At 54.5% G+C, this 12,979-nt stretch overlaps 1 long non-coding RNA gene across 2 annotated transcripts; it reads left to right on the top strand.

Moving 5' to 3' along the window:
• The first annotated feature begins 3,784 nt into the window (after positions 1 to 3,784).
• On the top strand, positions 3,785 to 12,674 carry LOC113603385 (uncharacterized). Of its 2 annotated transcripts, XR_003424959.2 has the most exons (5): positions 3,785 to 3,918; positions 4,216 to 4,266; positions 4,719 to 4,798; positions 10,061 to 10,210; positions 12,573 to 12,674. It is a non-coding gene; the product is annotated as an uncharacterized LOC113603385 (long non-coding RNA). The 2 variants fall into 2 exon arrangements; XR_003424960.2 differs by lacking the exon at positions 10,061 to 10,210.
• Positions 12,675 to 12,979: the final 305 nt, after the last annotated feature.

The raw sequence follows: 12,979 nt of genomic DNA, 5'->3' as shown, positions 1-12,979 counted from the left end.
GAGATCAGAGAACAATTTTAAATTTGGGGGCTGTTATGGGTAGAATTGTGTCTCCCCCACAAAGTTCATTCGCCAAAATTTGTGGGTACCCTGGTACCACAGAATGTGACCTCGTCGTGATTTGTTTAGTTCAAATGAGGTCGTCCTGGGGTAGAGTGGGGTGGGCCACCCCCACCCCCTCCCCTGCATCCTCATGGAAAGAGGAAATCTGGACCCAAGACATACACGTGGGGAGAACACCACGTGAAGAGGAAGCCAGAGAGCCACAAGCCAAGAATAGGGAAGATGGCCAACAAAGCACCCACAACTAGAGATGACCACGGAACAAGGTTCTCCCTCCCGGCCCTCAGAAAAAAGGAACCCTGCCAACACCTAGGTCTAGGACTTGTAGCTCCCAGAACTGGGAGACAACAGATTTCTGTTGTTTAAGCCACCTCGTTTGTGCCACTTTGTAGCGGGAGCCCCAGGAAACTAATACAGTGACCAGGCAGGGCTCACCGAGAAGATGACTTTTGAATGAAGATGTGTGGGGAGTGGTTGTGAAGGTAAGGAGGCCATCTGGGGGCAGAGCGTGCCAGGCAGTGGGAAGCGCCAGTGCAAAGGCCCTGAGGCAAGCAGTTGCCTGAAGTGTTTGAAGAAAAGTAAGGAGACCAGAGCGTAGTACGTGAGAGGGTGCAGACTTGTAGGAGAGGAAATCAGAGACGGGATGGGCTAGAGGGTAGATCCCTCAGGGCCCTTGGGCCAGGACAGACTTCAGCTTTTACCCAGCCTGAGACGGCGTCATCTCAGTTTTGAGCTAAAGAGTGACAAGGTCTGACTTACATTTTAACAGGATCGCTCTGGCTGCTGCACAAGAGGAGACTTAGGGTAGGGGGGAGGTAAGAAGAGGGGGAAACGGAAGGTTAGGGGCTGTCGAATATCCCAGACAAGAGGTGACGGTGTCTTGGACCGGGATGGTGGGGGTGGGGGTGGGGAGAGGTGGCTGGATTCCAGGCACGTTTTGCAAGTGCAGCTAACAGGATTTGTTGACATCTCAGATGCAGGGGTGACAGAAAGAGATGAGTCGAGCATGACGTCAGGGGTTTTGGCCTGACCAACTGGAAGGATGGAGTTGCCATCAACTGGAGAGAGAAGGCCATGGTTCCTCCTGCTTCGTGCAGCTTTAGTGGGGGCTGGAAGGGGCGGGGGGAGGAAAATCAACAGTTCAGCCCTGGACGAGTCAACCTCACAACTTCAAACTCCCGTTTGTCTTGCAAACAGCTGCCAGAGTGATGGTGCTTTAAGAAGTAAACAAACAAACGAAGCCCCTAGCTGGCGGGGGCATGAAGTCCCAACTCTGTGGCCTGGGCAGAAGGGCCTTCGATAAAACCCGCCCCGAAACATCTGTCCAGTTCTTCTCCCCTGACCCCCTTCAAGCGCCTTGTGATCCGGCCTCCAAGGAACCTCTTGCAGCTCGCTCATCCATTCACTCATTCATTCACTCATTCATTCATTCTCTCCCTGAGCATTCGTGTACTTTTTATTCTGCCAGACACTGAATCAGGCATGGAGGCTACCGCCCTCATGGAGCTCACCGGGACCCGCACTGTGGCATTCTCCCCACCCCAGTGCCTTTGCACACGCTACACCATTTGTACTCAAATCCCAGTCGTTCTCTTTCTCCTACCCCTATTCACCTTCTAGGGCGAACCATCACCCTGTCCTCTGCGAGACCTCTTAGACGCCCTAGACTCGGGCAGGTTGACGTTTCCGGAGTCCTCTGTCCCTGTCATCTGTGTGGGCTGCTCAAAGGTAGACACCTATCTTTATTCAGCCCTGTATCTCCAGATATTTGAATGAGTGAACGCGTGCATGGGTGAATGAGCGTTACCAGGGATTCAGCAGCTTTGATCCACATTTGGCTAACGGTGTCCTGGTCGTGAATCCAGCTGAAATGAGGGAGCTGTGGGTCTAACTTCTCTTTTTAAATGTACCGCCAGAAATGTCCTTTTGTACGGCCTCCCAGAGAATTATGGTGGGTTCTCCAGGCTGGAGTCCCTTGGAAACAGGGAGAGAGGCCAGTTGAGGCGGGGCACGGGAGCCAGGGAGGTGTTTCTGGTCCCAGTTAACCCAAGCCACCAGCGCCAGCGGTCCCTTGTGGCCTCTGAGGAGAGCTGCGGTAACCATGGCAACCAGGCACTCCAGCCAGGAGTGGAGTAGAGCCAGGACCATGGCCAGGCCTGCAGCCAGGCTGGGCTCCGGGGCCACTCTGTGTGCATGTGCTGGGTGGAGGGACGGAGGGTGGCGAGGGGGTGTCCCAGAGACCAGAGTGACCTGTGGGGAAGGGGGGATGTGTAAGGCCCAGATTCAGGGTTCGGAATTGATTAACTGTCCTTGTGCTTCACATCAGGGTTCTCTGGGCCCCAGCCCCCACCCCTGGGAGATTCAGGAAAGGAAGATGGAGTGAGAGGCATGGATACAGAGACTGACACCAGTAGAAGAGAGGGAGATGCACAGCCAAAATTCTGAGAGGAGGAGAGGGAGGGAAGGAGGGAGGAGGAAAGCAGGAGATGGGAGGGAGGAGGCGGGAGGGAGAGGGAAGGAGGGAGGGTAGGAAGGAAGAGGGCACTGGGAGAGAGGTGGGAGGGAAAAGGAGGGGGAGGGAGGCAGGGAAGAGGGAGGGTAGGTGGGATTAGGGTGTTGGGAGGGAGGAAGGGGAGGGGAGAAGAGGGAGGACAGGGGTGGGAGAAAGGCAAGGAGGGGAGGGAGGGGAGAGGCGGAGAGGGGAGGGAGGGGAAAAGGGGGAGGGAGTAAGGGAAGAGGAGGAGAAGAAGTGGGGTGTGGAGGAGAGGGAGAGGGAGGGAAGGGGGAATGGAGGGGAGATAGGGAGGAAGGAGGGAGGTAAGAGAGGAAGGAGGGGGACGAGGGAAAGAGGGGGAAAAGGGGAGGGGGGAGGAAGGGGGAGGAAGGGACGGAGGGAAGGAGAGAAACCAGAGAGGAGGAAAGGAAGGAAGTCAGTGTCAGGTCAGAGCAAGTACTCACAAAAGACAGAAAAACGGACACGGACAGACTCACAGAGAGGGGGGTGGACAGACGAAGGGAAAGGGCCAGAAAGAGCCAGGGAGTAAGAGGAGGAGAAGCGAGGCAGACACGGGGAGAAACAGACACCACAGGACGACGACGAGCTGGTAGGACACAGATGGGGCCGAGTCCCCATCAGCAGGACAGTAACACGGAGAGAGCTCCAGGTGACAGAGACCGGCAGAGAAAGGGAGAAAAAAATGAGAAGGACCCCGGAAAGTAAATAAAGAAACCGGAGTCAGTAAAGGCGAGCTGGGCAGGGGAGGGGGAGGGGGGAGGGGGAGGGAGGGGGCGGGCGGGGCTGAGCGGGAGGCGGACTCCCCGCCCCCGCCCGTCCCGGTCCCGCCCCTCCCTCCCCCCCCCCCCCCCCCCAGGGACGCCTGTCCCCGGCCGCGCGAAGGCCCTGGAGATGACCCTTGTCCGCTCCCGGAAAGGTCACCCCGACCCTGCCCCCGGTCTCCTTCGCAGGGCAGCCAGGCAGGATGTGGGTCTGGGCTGTGGGGTGGGGACCGCGAGGCGCGGCGGGGGCGGCGGCAGCAGGTTGGCGGCTGGGAGCGGTTCCCGGTGGCGGCTGCACCCCCGGGGTCTTCCATATGTCGTGTGCGTCTGTTTAGCAACCTGCCTCAAAACTCTGAGCCGCATTTACGCCCCGGGGCGGAAGACAGCGCGTCCCTGGGGAAAGGAGGCTGGGCGTGTTTTGCATTTCAAGGTGGCGTTGCCATCTTGCCAGGTTGGGATTCCCAGGCAACCCGCGCTCCAGCCTAGTGGCAAAATAAGAGATACTATTTTCCCGCCCAAAGATACGTTTCTCCCAGACGATGGTGCCAGGAAAGAGATTTTTCTTTTTCAAAGGATTTGGTAATTCTCTCCCCGCCCCCCGCCCCCCGCCCCAACCCCTGAGACAAATGAGAGCTATAGAACCCACTATCCCCCTTTTGCTTTGGCTGCTGGGAAGCTCAGACCTCAATGGCAACGATTAATACATTTATAAACCGTTTCTAATCCGGGAATTGTTAACCTGACGTGCATGGGTGCCAAAGGCTTCATAAAGCTCCTGAACTTGTATGCAAAATTATTGTCTTAGTCCGCTCGGGCAGCTATAACAAAATACCATCGACTGGGTGGCTTAAACAACGGAACGTTTATTTTTCACAGTTCTGGAAGCTGGGAAGTCCAAGGTCAAGGTCCCCGCAGATTTGGCATCTGGTGAGGACCCTCTTCCTGATTTGCAAATGGCTGCTTTTTCACTGTATCCTCACGTGGTGGAAAGAGGAAGCTCCGGGTCTCTTTCTCTTCTTGGAAGAGCACCAACCCCCTCACAGGGGTGCCACCCTCAAGACTTCACCCCCTAATTACCTCCCAAAGGCTCCCCTTCCGTCGGAAATGAGGGCTTCGGCATAGGCCTTTGGTGGGGAAGGGGCAGGGGACAGGGGCATTCAGTCCATCACAGTTACGTGTAGGCATACTTTTCTGGGGGGCGTTCTCAAGGTTCTCGAAGATGTCCATTACCTTTCAAAGGTTAAAAAGGGGGTCAGTCTGGATTCAGCTTACAGTCTCCTGCCTGTTGGGTCAAGCCTCATCCAGTATCCCCCTGTTGCAGAGGCTGCTGGTGGCTCCCTGAATCTGTGTCCTTTTCCTCCGTATGTTCGTGACTGCAGGTGGCTCCCGAGCTGGACTGCATTTCCCATCCTTCTCTGCACCTGGACATGGCCGCCAAACGGGTTCTGACCAAAAGACGGTGAGTGGAAGGCATGGTGCTCCTCCCAGGTCATCCTTCAAGGCCCTGGGTGGACCGTGTCCGTATTTGCCTGCCCCTTCCTCCTAGCTAGACCCCGACGATCCCGGGGACTCATTTTCAAATGGCAGTGACTTTGGTGGAAAAGCTTTAGAAGAAGCGTGTTAATGTTGGAGCTATCCCATGAGGGGGAAATGCATTTCCGTAGTATTTCACTGTAGTTGGGGGCCGGCCTGGCTTTACCCCGTCAAATGGGCCAACCCTAAGCTCCCGCAGCAACAGCACACATTGTGAACCCAAGCCACCTACTTCCTGGGGCCATTTAGCATGGTGGGAAGGTGTCCCTGTCCCTGTCGTGACCACCCACATGGCCTTTGCTCATGGCTGGACTTGGAAGCCTGCTAAGCCCCCCAGTACTTCCAGCTCTTTCTTTCCGCAGCAGCAGACTGCTACCAACCCACCTGGCCCTCTCTCACATTCCCCCACCCTGAGATCCCTCTGAATACCACGCTTCCCCGTCTCAAGGCAGCATAGTGGTTGAGGGCACAAGCTTTGGGTTCAGCCTGCCCCTGGCCAAGTCCTGACTGTTCTGCATGGACTCTGTGACCTCAGGGAGCACGTTTGACCCCTCTGAGCCTCTGTCTCCTTATCTTTAAGTAGAGGGTGACGAAGAATCCTCACTACACAGGGCTGTTATGAAGACGATACCAGTAAAGCAGAAGCTCAGCAAGTGTATGCAACCCCCCCCCCCCTCAGGAATCATCATCATCATAGTCCCTTTACATCCAACGCATCCACTCGAGGGACAGCCGTCCTCCATGGAGCCCCCTCCTCTGCCCTCCTCGCCCTAAGGTCCCGGGAGCATCTCCCTCCCAAGGCCAGCCCGCCCTCCGTTAATTATCCAGGGCTGCAAAAACAAATCAGCCCCACGGTTAGAGGCATAAAACAATCTCTCACACAGTTCTGTGGGTTGGGGACTCATGATGTTTGGCCAGGTTGTTTGGTTTGGGGCATCTTGTGAACTTGTGGTCAAGAGGTCAGCTGGGGCTGTGGTCATCTGAAAGCGGGACTGAGGCTGGGGGACCTGTTTCCAAGATGGCAGACCCGTGTGGCTGTTGGCCTCAGTTCCTTACCACATGGACCTCTTCTCATGCAAGCTGGCTTCCCAAGAGTGAGTCATGAGAGAGACCGACAGAGACAGACAGAGAGAGGAAGGAAAGAGGAAGCTGAAATGCCTTTCGTGATCTAGTCCCAGAAGTCACACGTAGTCACTTCTGTCGCGTTCTATTTGTTACAAGGAATCACTAGGTCAGGCTCACGCTCCAAGGAAAGGGAATTAGGCTCTACCTTTGAAGGGACTTGGGGACATATTTTGAAACAACCACACGCACCTTGTTCATGAACAGGCTCTGCTTCTGCTGTGAGCAGGTGCACATAGATAGTCCCTGTCGCAACTGCTACTAACCACCTGCTCCCACCCCAGACCCAGGCATGGGCCTCCTGTCCTGTCACAGAGTCATGGTCGAGGGCACTGTGCCCTGGACAAGTAACCCTCCCTTCAGAGCCATAGGGTCCTCTTCTGTGAAATGGACTGTAATCATAGGAGTGGCTGATAAGAGCTGTCTGTGGATTCAGTGAGCTGACACGCATAGAGCTGGGAACAGAGCTCCTGGCTGAGAGCATTGCTGGTGGTCGCTCCCGTTCTCCTGGCCTGCCCTCTGACGTGACTTCTTAGGATGCTGCCCTGCATGCACTAGGCACACGATAAACATCTGCCTGCCTGCCTGCCTCTCGGGGGGCCTCTCCGTGTGTCCCTGGGAGGCTCAAACAGACCTCTGTAAACAAAAGATGAACTAGAGGAAATTGAAGCAAAAGGGCAGGCGGGAGATTTAAAGAAAATAAATCCCGTTTCTAAGTCCCACTTGAAAATGAACCCTCCCACAGGGACACCTGGGGGGCTCGGTCGGTTAAGCGGCTGCCTTCAGATCAAATCACCATCTCGCGGTTTGTGGGTTCGAGCCCCGCGTCGGGCTCTGAGCTGACAGCCCAGAGCCTGGAGCCTGTTTCGGATTCTGTGTCTCCCTCTCTCTCTGCCCCTCCCCTGCTTGCGCTCTGTCTCTCTCTTTCTCTCTCTGTAAAAAATAAATAAACATTTAATAAGAAGAAGAAAATGAACCTTCCCACAAACAAGCAAGCTTGCCTGTCCTGTCTTTTCTGTCCTGCGATTTACTGTCCTGGGGACTTGAGCCCAGGCAGGGAGAAGGGTCACCAGGAGGCAAGGGTCAGGTTGTCTTCCTCTGTGAGGAGCACCAGGGCCAGTGATGAACCTGAGCAGGGGAGAGGCGTTTGCCCTTGGTGATGGTCTCTGGAAGTCTACCCAGGTCCTAATGGGTCTCTCTTTTTGTCATTCCTTTGTAGGGGGTGGGCAGAGGAGTGGGTGCTTGGAGGAATAGGGCGCAAAGCTTCTATGCGATGTTTCATTTTCATGCCTAGAGAGCTGGGTAGAGGAATGAAGTTCATTCATTCATTCATTCATTCATTCATTCCATTAGCGGTCACCCATAGAACCTCTGCTGTGAGTCAGAATTTGAGCCAGCCACCTTTCCTATCTCCTAGAAGTGAGCTCCAAACGCAGGTCCCAGACGTGGGACTGTGCCTGTTCCATAGCAAACATTTTAAAAATGTTTGTTGAATGAATGAATGAATTCACTACCCGACTTGAGCCCCTGGCCTCCAAAACTCATAAAGCCAAATTCTTTAGCTTAGCACTCACGGGTTGCTACCTACTTCTCTGGCTTGGCTTCCCACGCCCTCTGCCACGGGCATCCCATGATTTCATCATTATGAATCCCTCGCAATCCCCAGAAGGTTCTCAGGCTGTTTCATACCCTCCTCCCTTTGACGCGGGACCTCATCCCCCTTTCATCTGCTGGCGGACTCCTATACATCCCTTAAAAGCCGATGAAGCGTCGCTTTTCATGCAAAGCCTTTCTTGGCTTCTCTGGTTGTATTTGGTGTCAGGGTCTCCTCTTTGCTTCCTTGGCCTGCCTGGACTGTCCTTTGGTCTCCGCACAAGTCACCAAAGTGGTGTCTGTCCCCTCCATCGGTCTGTGGGCTCCCTGAGGGCAGCCCAGGCCCCTGAACCCAAGCCCCGCTCTGCCACCTGCCAACACTGAGACTTTGGGAAACCCACTTCAGTGTTCTGTGCCCCCTCTGGACGTGGGGCTGATATCAGGCCCCAGCACTGAGGGTAGTTGCAGCGATTAAATGGTTTCGTAAATCCAATGCACTGGCCTTGTGAGTGCTGAGTAACTGTGAGCTCCTGTCGTACCGATGGCAGCTCAGTGATGGAGCAGCTAACTGGCTTCCGGTGCCTAGCACTGGGCTTAGCACCGGGAAGTCCCCAGTCAGGGCCAACACTGCCTCGGCTCTCAATGAGCCCCAGTCCGAGGTAACCATCCGTTCGTTCATTCCCCATCCTGTGTCTTCTTTGTGCCGGGCATCGTTCCAGGTACAGGGATACAGCAGTGAACAAAACAGTGACCTCCATCCACAACAAGCTTATCCGCTAACAGAATGAATGAACGCATGAGACAGAACCTTAGAAGACTCCAAGTCCTATGAAAACGAGGGCAGGATTAGTGGTATTAGGATTGCAATTTTAAATGGGGCGGGCAGGGTAATCCTTGCTGCAAAGGTGACCTTTATGGGAAGCCTTGGGAGAGATGAGACTGTGAGTCATGTTGCTATCCAGGGCAAGCGTCCAGGGAGTGGGAACAGGGAGTGCAAAGGCCCTGGGGTGCAAACGTGTCTGGCATGCAGGTGTTGGAGGAATGGCCAAGAGCCCCTATGGCTGTAGCATAGTAAGCAAGGTGGAAGATGGGAGATGATATAAGGCAATGGGTGGGGGAAGGATGAGGCTGGGCCTGGTAGGTCATTGTCGGAACTTTGGCTTTTACTCTGAAAACGGCAAGGGCAAATGCAGGCCTGACCTCTGACCAGTATTCCACCCTGGTTCCCAGGGGTCTGTGTAGGGGTGGGGTGCTCTGTGGGGAAACACCTCGTAGAAGTGGGCTCCCCTATGGAAGACACAGAGAAAGAGCCTGGATCACCATCTCTGGCAAGCCACAGGAAGGCCAAGTGTGGAGAGGCAGGGTCTACCTGAGCCCCGTGCCCACCTGCTCCCCATAGACCACCGGCACTGGTATTTTGCCTTTTCACTTCTGAGCCTAATAACGTAAGCTGCGGTCCCCTCCCAGCCTGGGGTCGGCCGAGTCTTTGTGCGCCCTGTGGCCAGTCCTTCTCCAGGAAGCTTGCTTTTGAGGGCGGGTGCACACTACTGAGAGTTACGCAGGACAACCCGGGCACATCATGATCCTAAGGGGAAGGACGCCAGGCGGAGGGGCAGGGAGGACAGGGAAAAGAGAGGCACTTCATAGAGCCACAGAAGGTCTGAACTGGAAGGGACTCAGGGCTCATCTCACGCAACCCGGACAACTCAGAAAGGGCAGGGGCTCATCCAGGCCACGAGCACATCACTGGCCCATCGCCAGCAAGGCTGGAAGTAGAATCTCGACTTGCTGATGTTCAGTGTGGTCAACCCCTGACCCCAGCCCCCCAGACGGCCTCCAGGTGTTGGGTGTACTCGGGGCTCCAGAGAGCTGTCCTGGGGCTTAACTGGTCCCTTGAGTTCTCGTTAGTTAGTTTGTTTTAGGGGCAGTGGCTCCGGACTGTAGAAAATAGGGTATGGATTGTTCGGGGTTTTTTATCTCCGATAAACTGCAGTTGCTTTCCTCGGCTGGGCCCCTCAGGAGGGGAGAATTACCCACTGTTCCCATAAGTGGGGTCTCAGGGGTCTTTCCCTGCCTTGGGCTCACTTCTGTCTTCCCAGGGCAGCTGCATGCCTAGTAAATCCCAATGTAGACAGCCTTCCCCTGTGATCTGTGAGCGCCATAAAAGCAGGGCCACATCTGTCGGATTCACTATTATACACCCAGTGTTCACCCAGCATAGTTGCTGGCACACAGGCGAAACTCTAAGTAAGGTATGGACTGGAAGGACAGAACCTCTACTTTGGGGGATCGTGCCCCCAAATGCAGCACAGTCTCTCTGGTAACAGGGAGCTCTGATCAGAATAACAAGATCTTTTTGGCCAGGGAGGATATGCTATTTGATAGTTTCTCCCTTCGGAGGATTTAATCTCCTCATTCTGTTTTGCTAAAGCTAACCCTTATTGATTATCTGATTCATGCCTTCGTTCACTAGGTGTTTATGGAGCCCCTACCAGGTGCCAGACCCTGAGCGCTAAACACCGGGCAAGGCTGTCCCAAAGTGGCTGGTTCGTGCACACTCAGTGGGGAGCCACCACCTGCGATGTTGCAATCATCTGAGCGGACCCAAGGTCTTGTAGCAAAGGTCAGCCTCTTAAAAAATGGAGCCACTAAGCAAACATTCTGGGGGAGCTTTACAGAGTTAAGCTGTTTGTGCTGGGGAAGCATTTCTAAAAACTGCACATGGGGCCTTTTATCCACCTTATAATTGGCTCTGGTTCCTCTGTAACTGGGGATAAATCAGGCATCAGCCTATCTGTAGGTTTATTAGAGACTTACATATTTGGAATAAAAAGCAAGGAATCAGGCAGGCAGTGGCGGAGAAGGAGGAAACCCGGGAAGAAGAAGACGAACTAGAAGGAGAGACGTAGACAGCTGGACAAACGGGCCTCGGCCCCAGTTCCGCTGTAAATCAGCCGATGAACTTGGCCGAGCCACTGCCCCGCTGCCATCCGTGGGCTTCCTCGTCCGCAAAGACGGCCGGTGGGGTAAAATCACTTTTGATAAACTGTGCCACGCTCTCCTCTGGCTCCCCTGTGGGGGTCCTTCTTCCCCGTCTTCCCTCACGAGCTCTCACACCCCCCCACCCTCTTGTCAGAACGCTAGCCGAGGCCAGCAGGCATCGCTGTGCAAAACAAGCGATCCTCATCCAGGGCTTGTTAACTCAGGAACGAGATACGGTCCAAATTCTTTCGGCGGAAGGGGCTTGAGGGTCAGTTCTCACGTTGGCACATGAACTTGTTCTCATTAAATAAGTCAGTCGAGATGTGAACATTCATCTGGGTAAGTGAATGAATCAGCCTCACTCTGAAAAGAAAAATAGAGACGCCATTAATCAGCGTAGATATATACAAGCACACACATGCACACGCACACACCAACACTTACATCCCCTGACTCTCTCTCTCTCTCTCTCTCTCACCACACACACACACACACACACACACACACACACACACACACACGTATAGATGTGGGTCCTGGAGCCAGATTCCTCAAGTTTGAATCTCAGCTCTGCCTCTTAGCTAAGCAACATTTGTCAAAGTCCTCAACCATTATGTCCTCAGTTTTCCCACCTGTGAAATGGGGATGATGACAGTAGTGAATCGTCAGAAAGTACTTAGCAGGTCACCTGGTGCGTGGCAAGTGCTCTGTAATATAAGGTAAATAAGTCCCGGCCATCGCAGTGTATCTGGGATCTCCCCTACCCACCCACCCCCCACCCTTGCACGGCTCTGTGAGTCACTCCGAACCTGACTCAATCTGAACCTGACTTCGTCACTTTGCTCATCTGTAAAATGGGGACGATACCAATAACCTCAGGGTTATTTGAACGAACACAGAGATAATGGGCACGAGGTAGCATGACTCGGGATACAGAATCTTGGGCTCTGGAATATGCCTGCCGTAGGGTTCGCGCTCACCAGCAGAGTGACAAGTAATGACCTCTGAGCCTCAGGTTTCCCCTCTGTAAATGGGGACAGTAGCAGGTGCTTCCTCAAGGGGTTGTTGAGAGGAACTAACACAGACACCATGCTGAGCAAGGCGCTGGGGACTGAGTGGGAGCTCAGTAGAGTTCTTGGCCTGCGGCCTTTGTAACTTTGCCTCCCCTGGAGCACACCGCAGGCTCTCCAAGCCTCATGTATGGGTGAGGCTTGGTCTGCAAGGCAGGTAGGTGCAACAGTCCTCCCCATGCTGTGTGCCCTCGGCAAGCGCTTTCCACGTGTTACTTCAATTAACCTTCCCGGTCCCCCGTGAGGCCTCTCTTATCTCCATTTCGCAGAGGAGGAAGCTGAGTCTCAGGCAGACTCGGTGACTTGCCCAGGGTCACGGTGAGCTGACCTTTCAGCCCAGGTTTGTCCATCCCAGAGTCCAAGGGCGGTGACGTTTGGGCACTGCAAGGAAGCTGAGCGGAACCTTTACTTTCATGGCTGGATTTAGCGACCCAGACAGGGCGTCTGCTGCTCGAGGGCAGGAGGGCCCTTGGCCGTGGACCCAACCCTATGGCTTCCCCGGGGCAACTCCTGCAGGTATCCTGCCTTCCTGTTCCTTCTCTGTGGGGGTTGTTTGCACGAGAGCATAGAAGGGTGGGCCCAAGAGGCTTTGGGTTGGAGCAGAGAGGTAGGAACTAAGAGCTCACAGGGCAGAGGGGGTATCTTCCAGCGACCAAAGCTTGGAGCGCAAACAATGAGGCAAGACGTTTGGCCAGCAGAACACTGACTTGGGAAAAGCAGGACCCAAACTTCCCTAAACTCTAAAGGCAAACCGTGCTGGCAGATCTGGGACGGGTCGCCCCTGCCCAACCGCAGCTTGACCTCAGCACTTTTGTCTGTGGAGGAGGGTTGCACAAGCTGTCTTAAATTTAAAAATTTGCTGGTCGTATTGACTGCTCCCTGTCAATCGTCCAAATGAGGGCGGGGACCAATGCATTCTTTCTTCTTACGCAGGTTTGGGCGCCCAGGTATGGAGGCAGTTCACAGATGTGATCTCAGCAGCTCTACGTGGATGATAAAGGTGATTCAAAAAATAAATAAATAAAATACATTGGGTATGTGCCGTGGGTTTTGTTTGTTTTTAAGAGAGAGAGAGAGAGAGAGAGAGAATCCCAAGCAGGTTCCATGCTCAGCACAGAGCCCGACACAGGGCTCAATCCAATCCCACAACCCTGGGATCGTGACCTGAGCCAAAATCAAGAGTCAGGTGCTCCACAGACTGAGCCGCAGGTGCCCCTGTGATGTGCTTTCTGGTTGCCAAAGCCTCCTTTGCAGATGTCCTCTCCTCCGGTGTTTATACGTGACCCGGCGTGGCGGGGAGCGGGGGTGGGTGGGTAGGTGCTATCATTCCCCTTGAGAAG

The sequence above is a fragment of the Acinonyx jubatus genome, chromosome D1, assembly GCF_027475565.1.
Source record: "Acinonyx jubatus isolate Ajub_Pintada_27869175 chromosome D1, VMU_Ajub_asm_v1.0, whole genome shotgun sequence".
Taxonomy (NCBI): domain Eukaryota; kingdom Metazoa; phylum Chordata; class Mammalia; order Carnivora; family Felidae; genus Acinonyx; species Acinonyx jubatus.
Note: the sequence above shows the minus strand (reverse complement) of the source record. Positions and strands in the feature narration are given on the sequence as shown.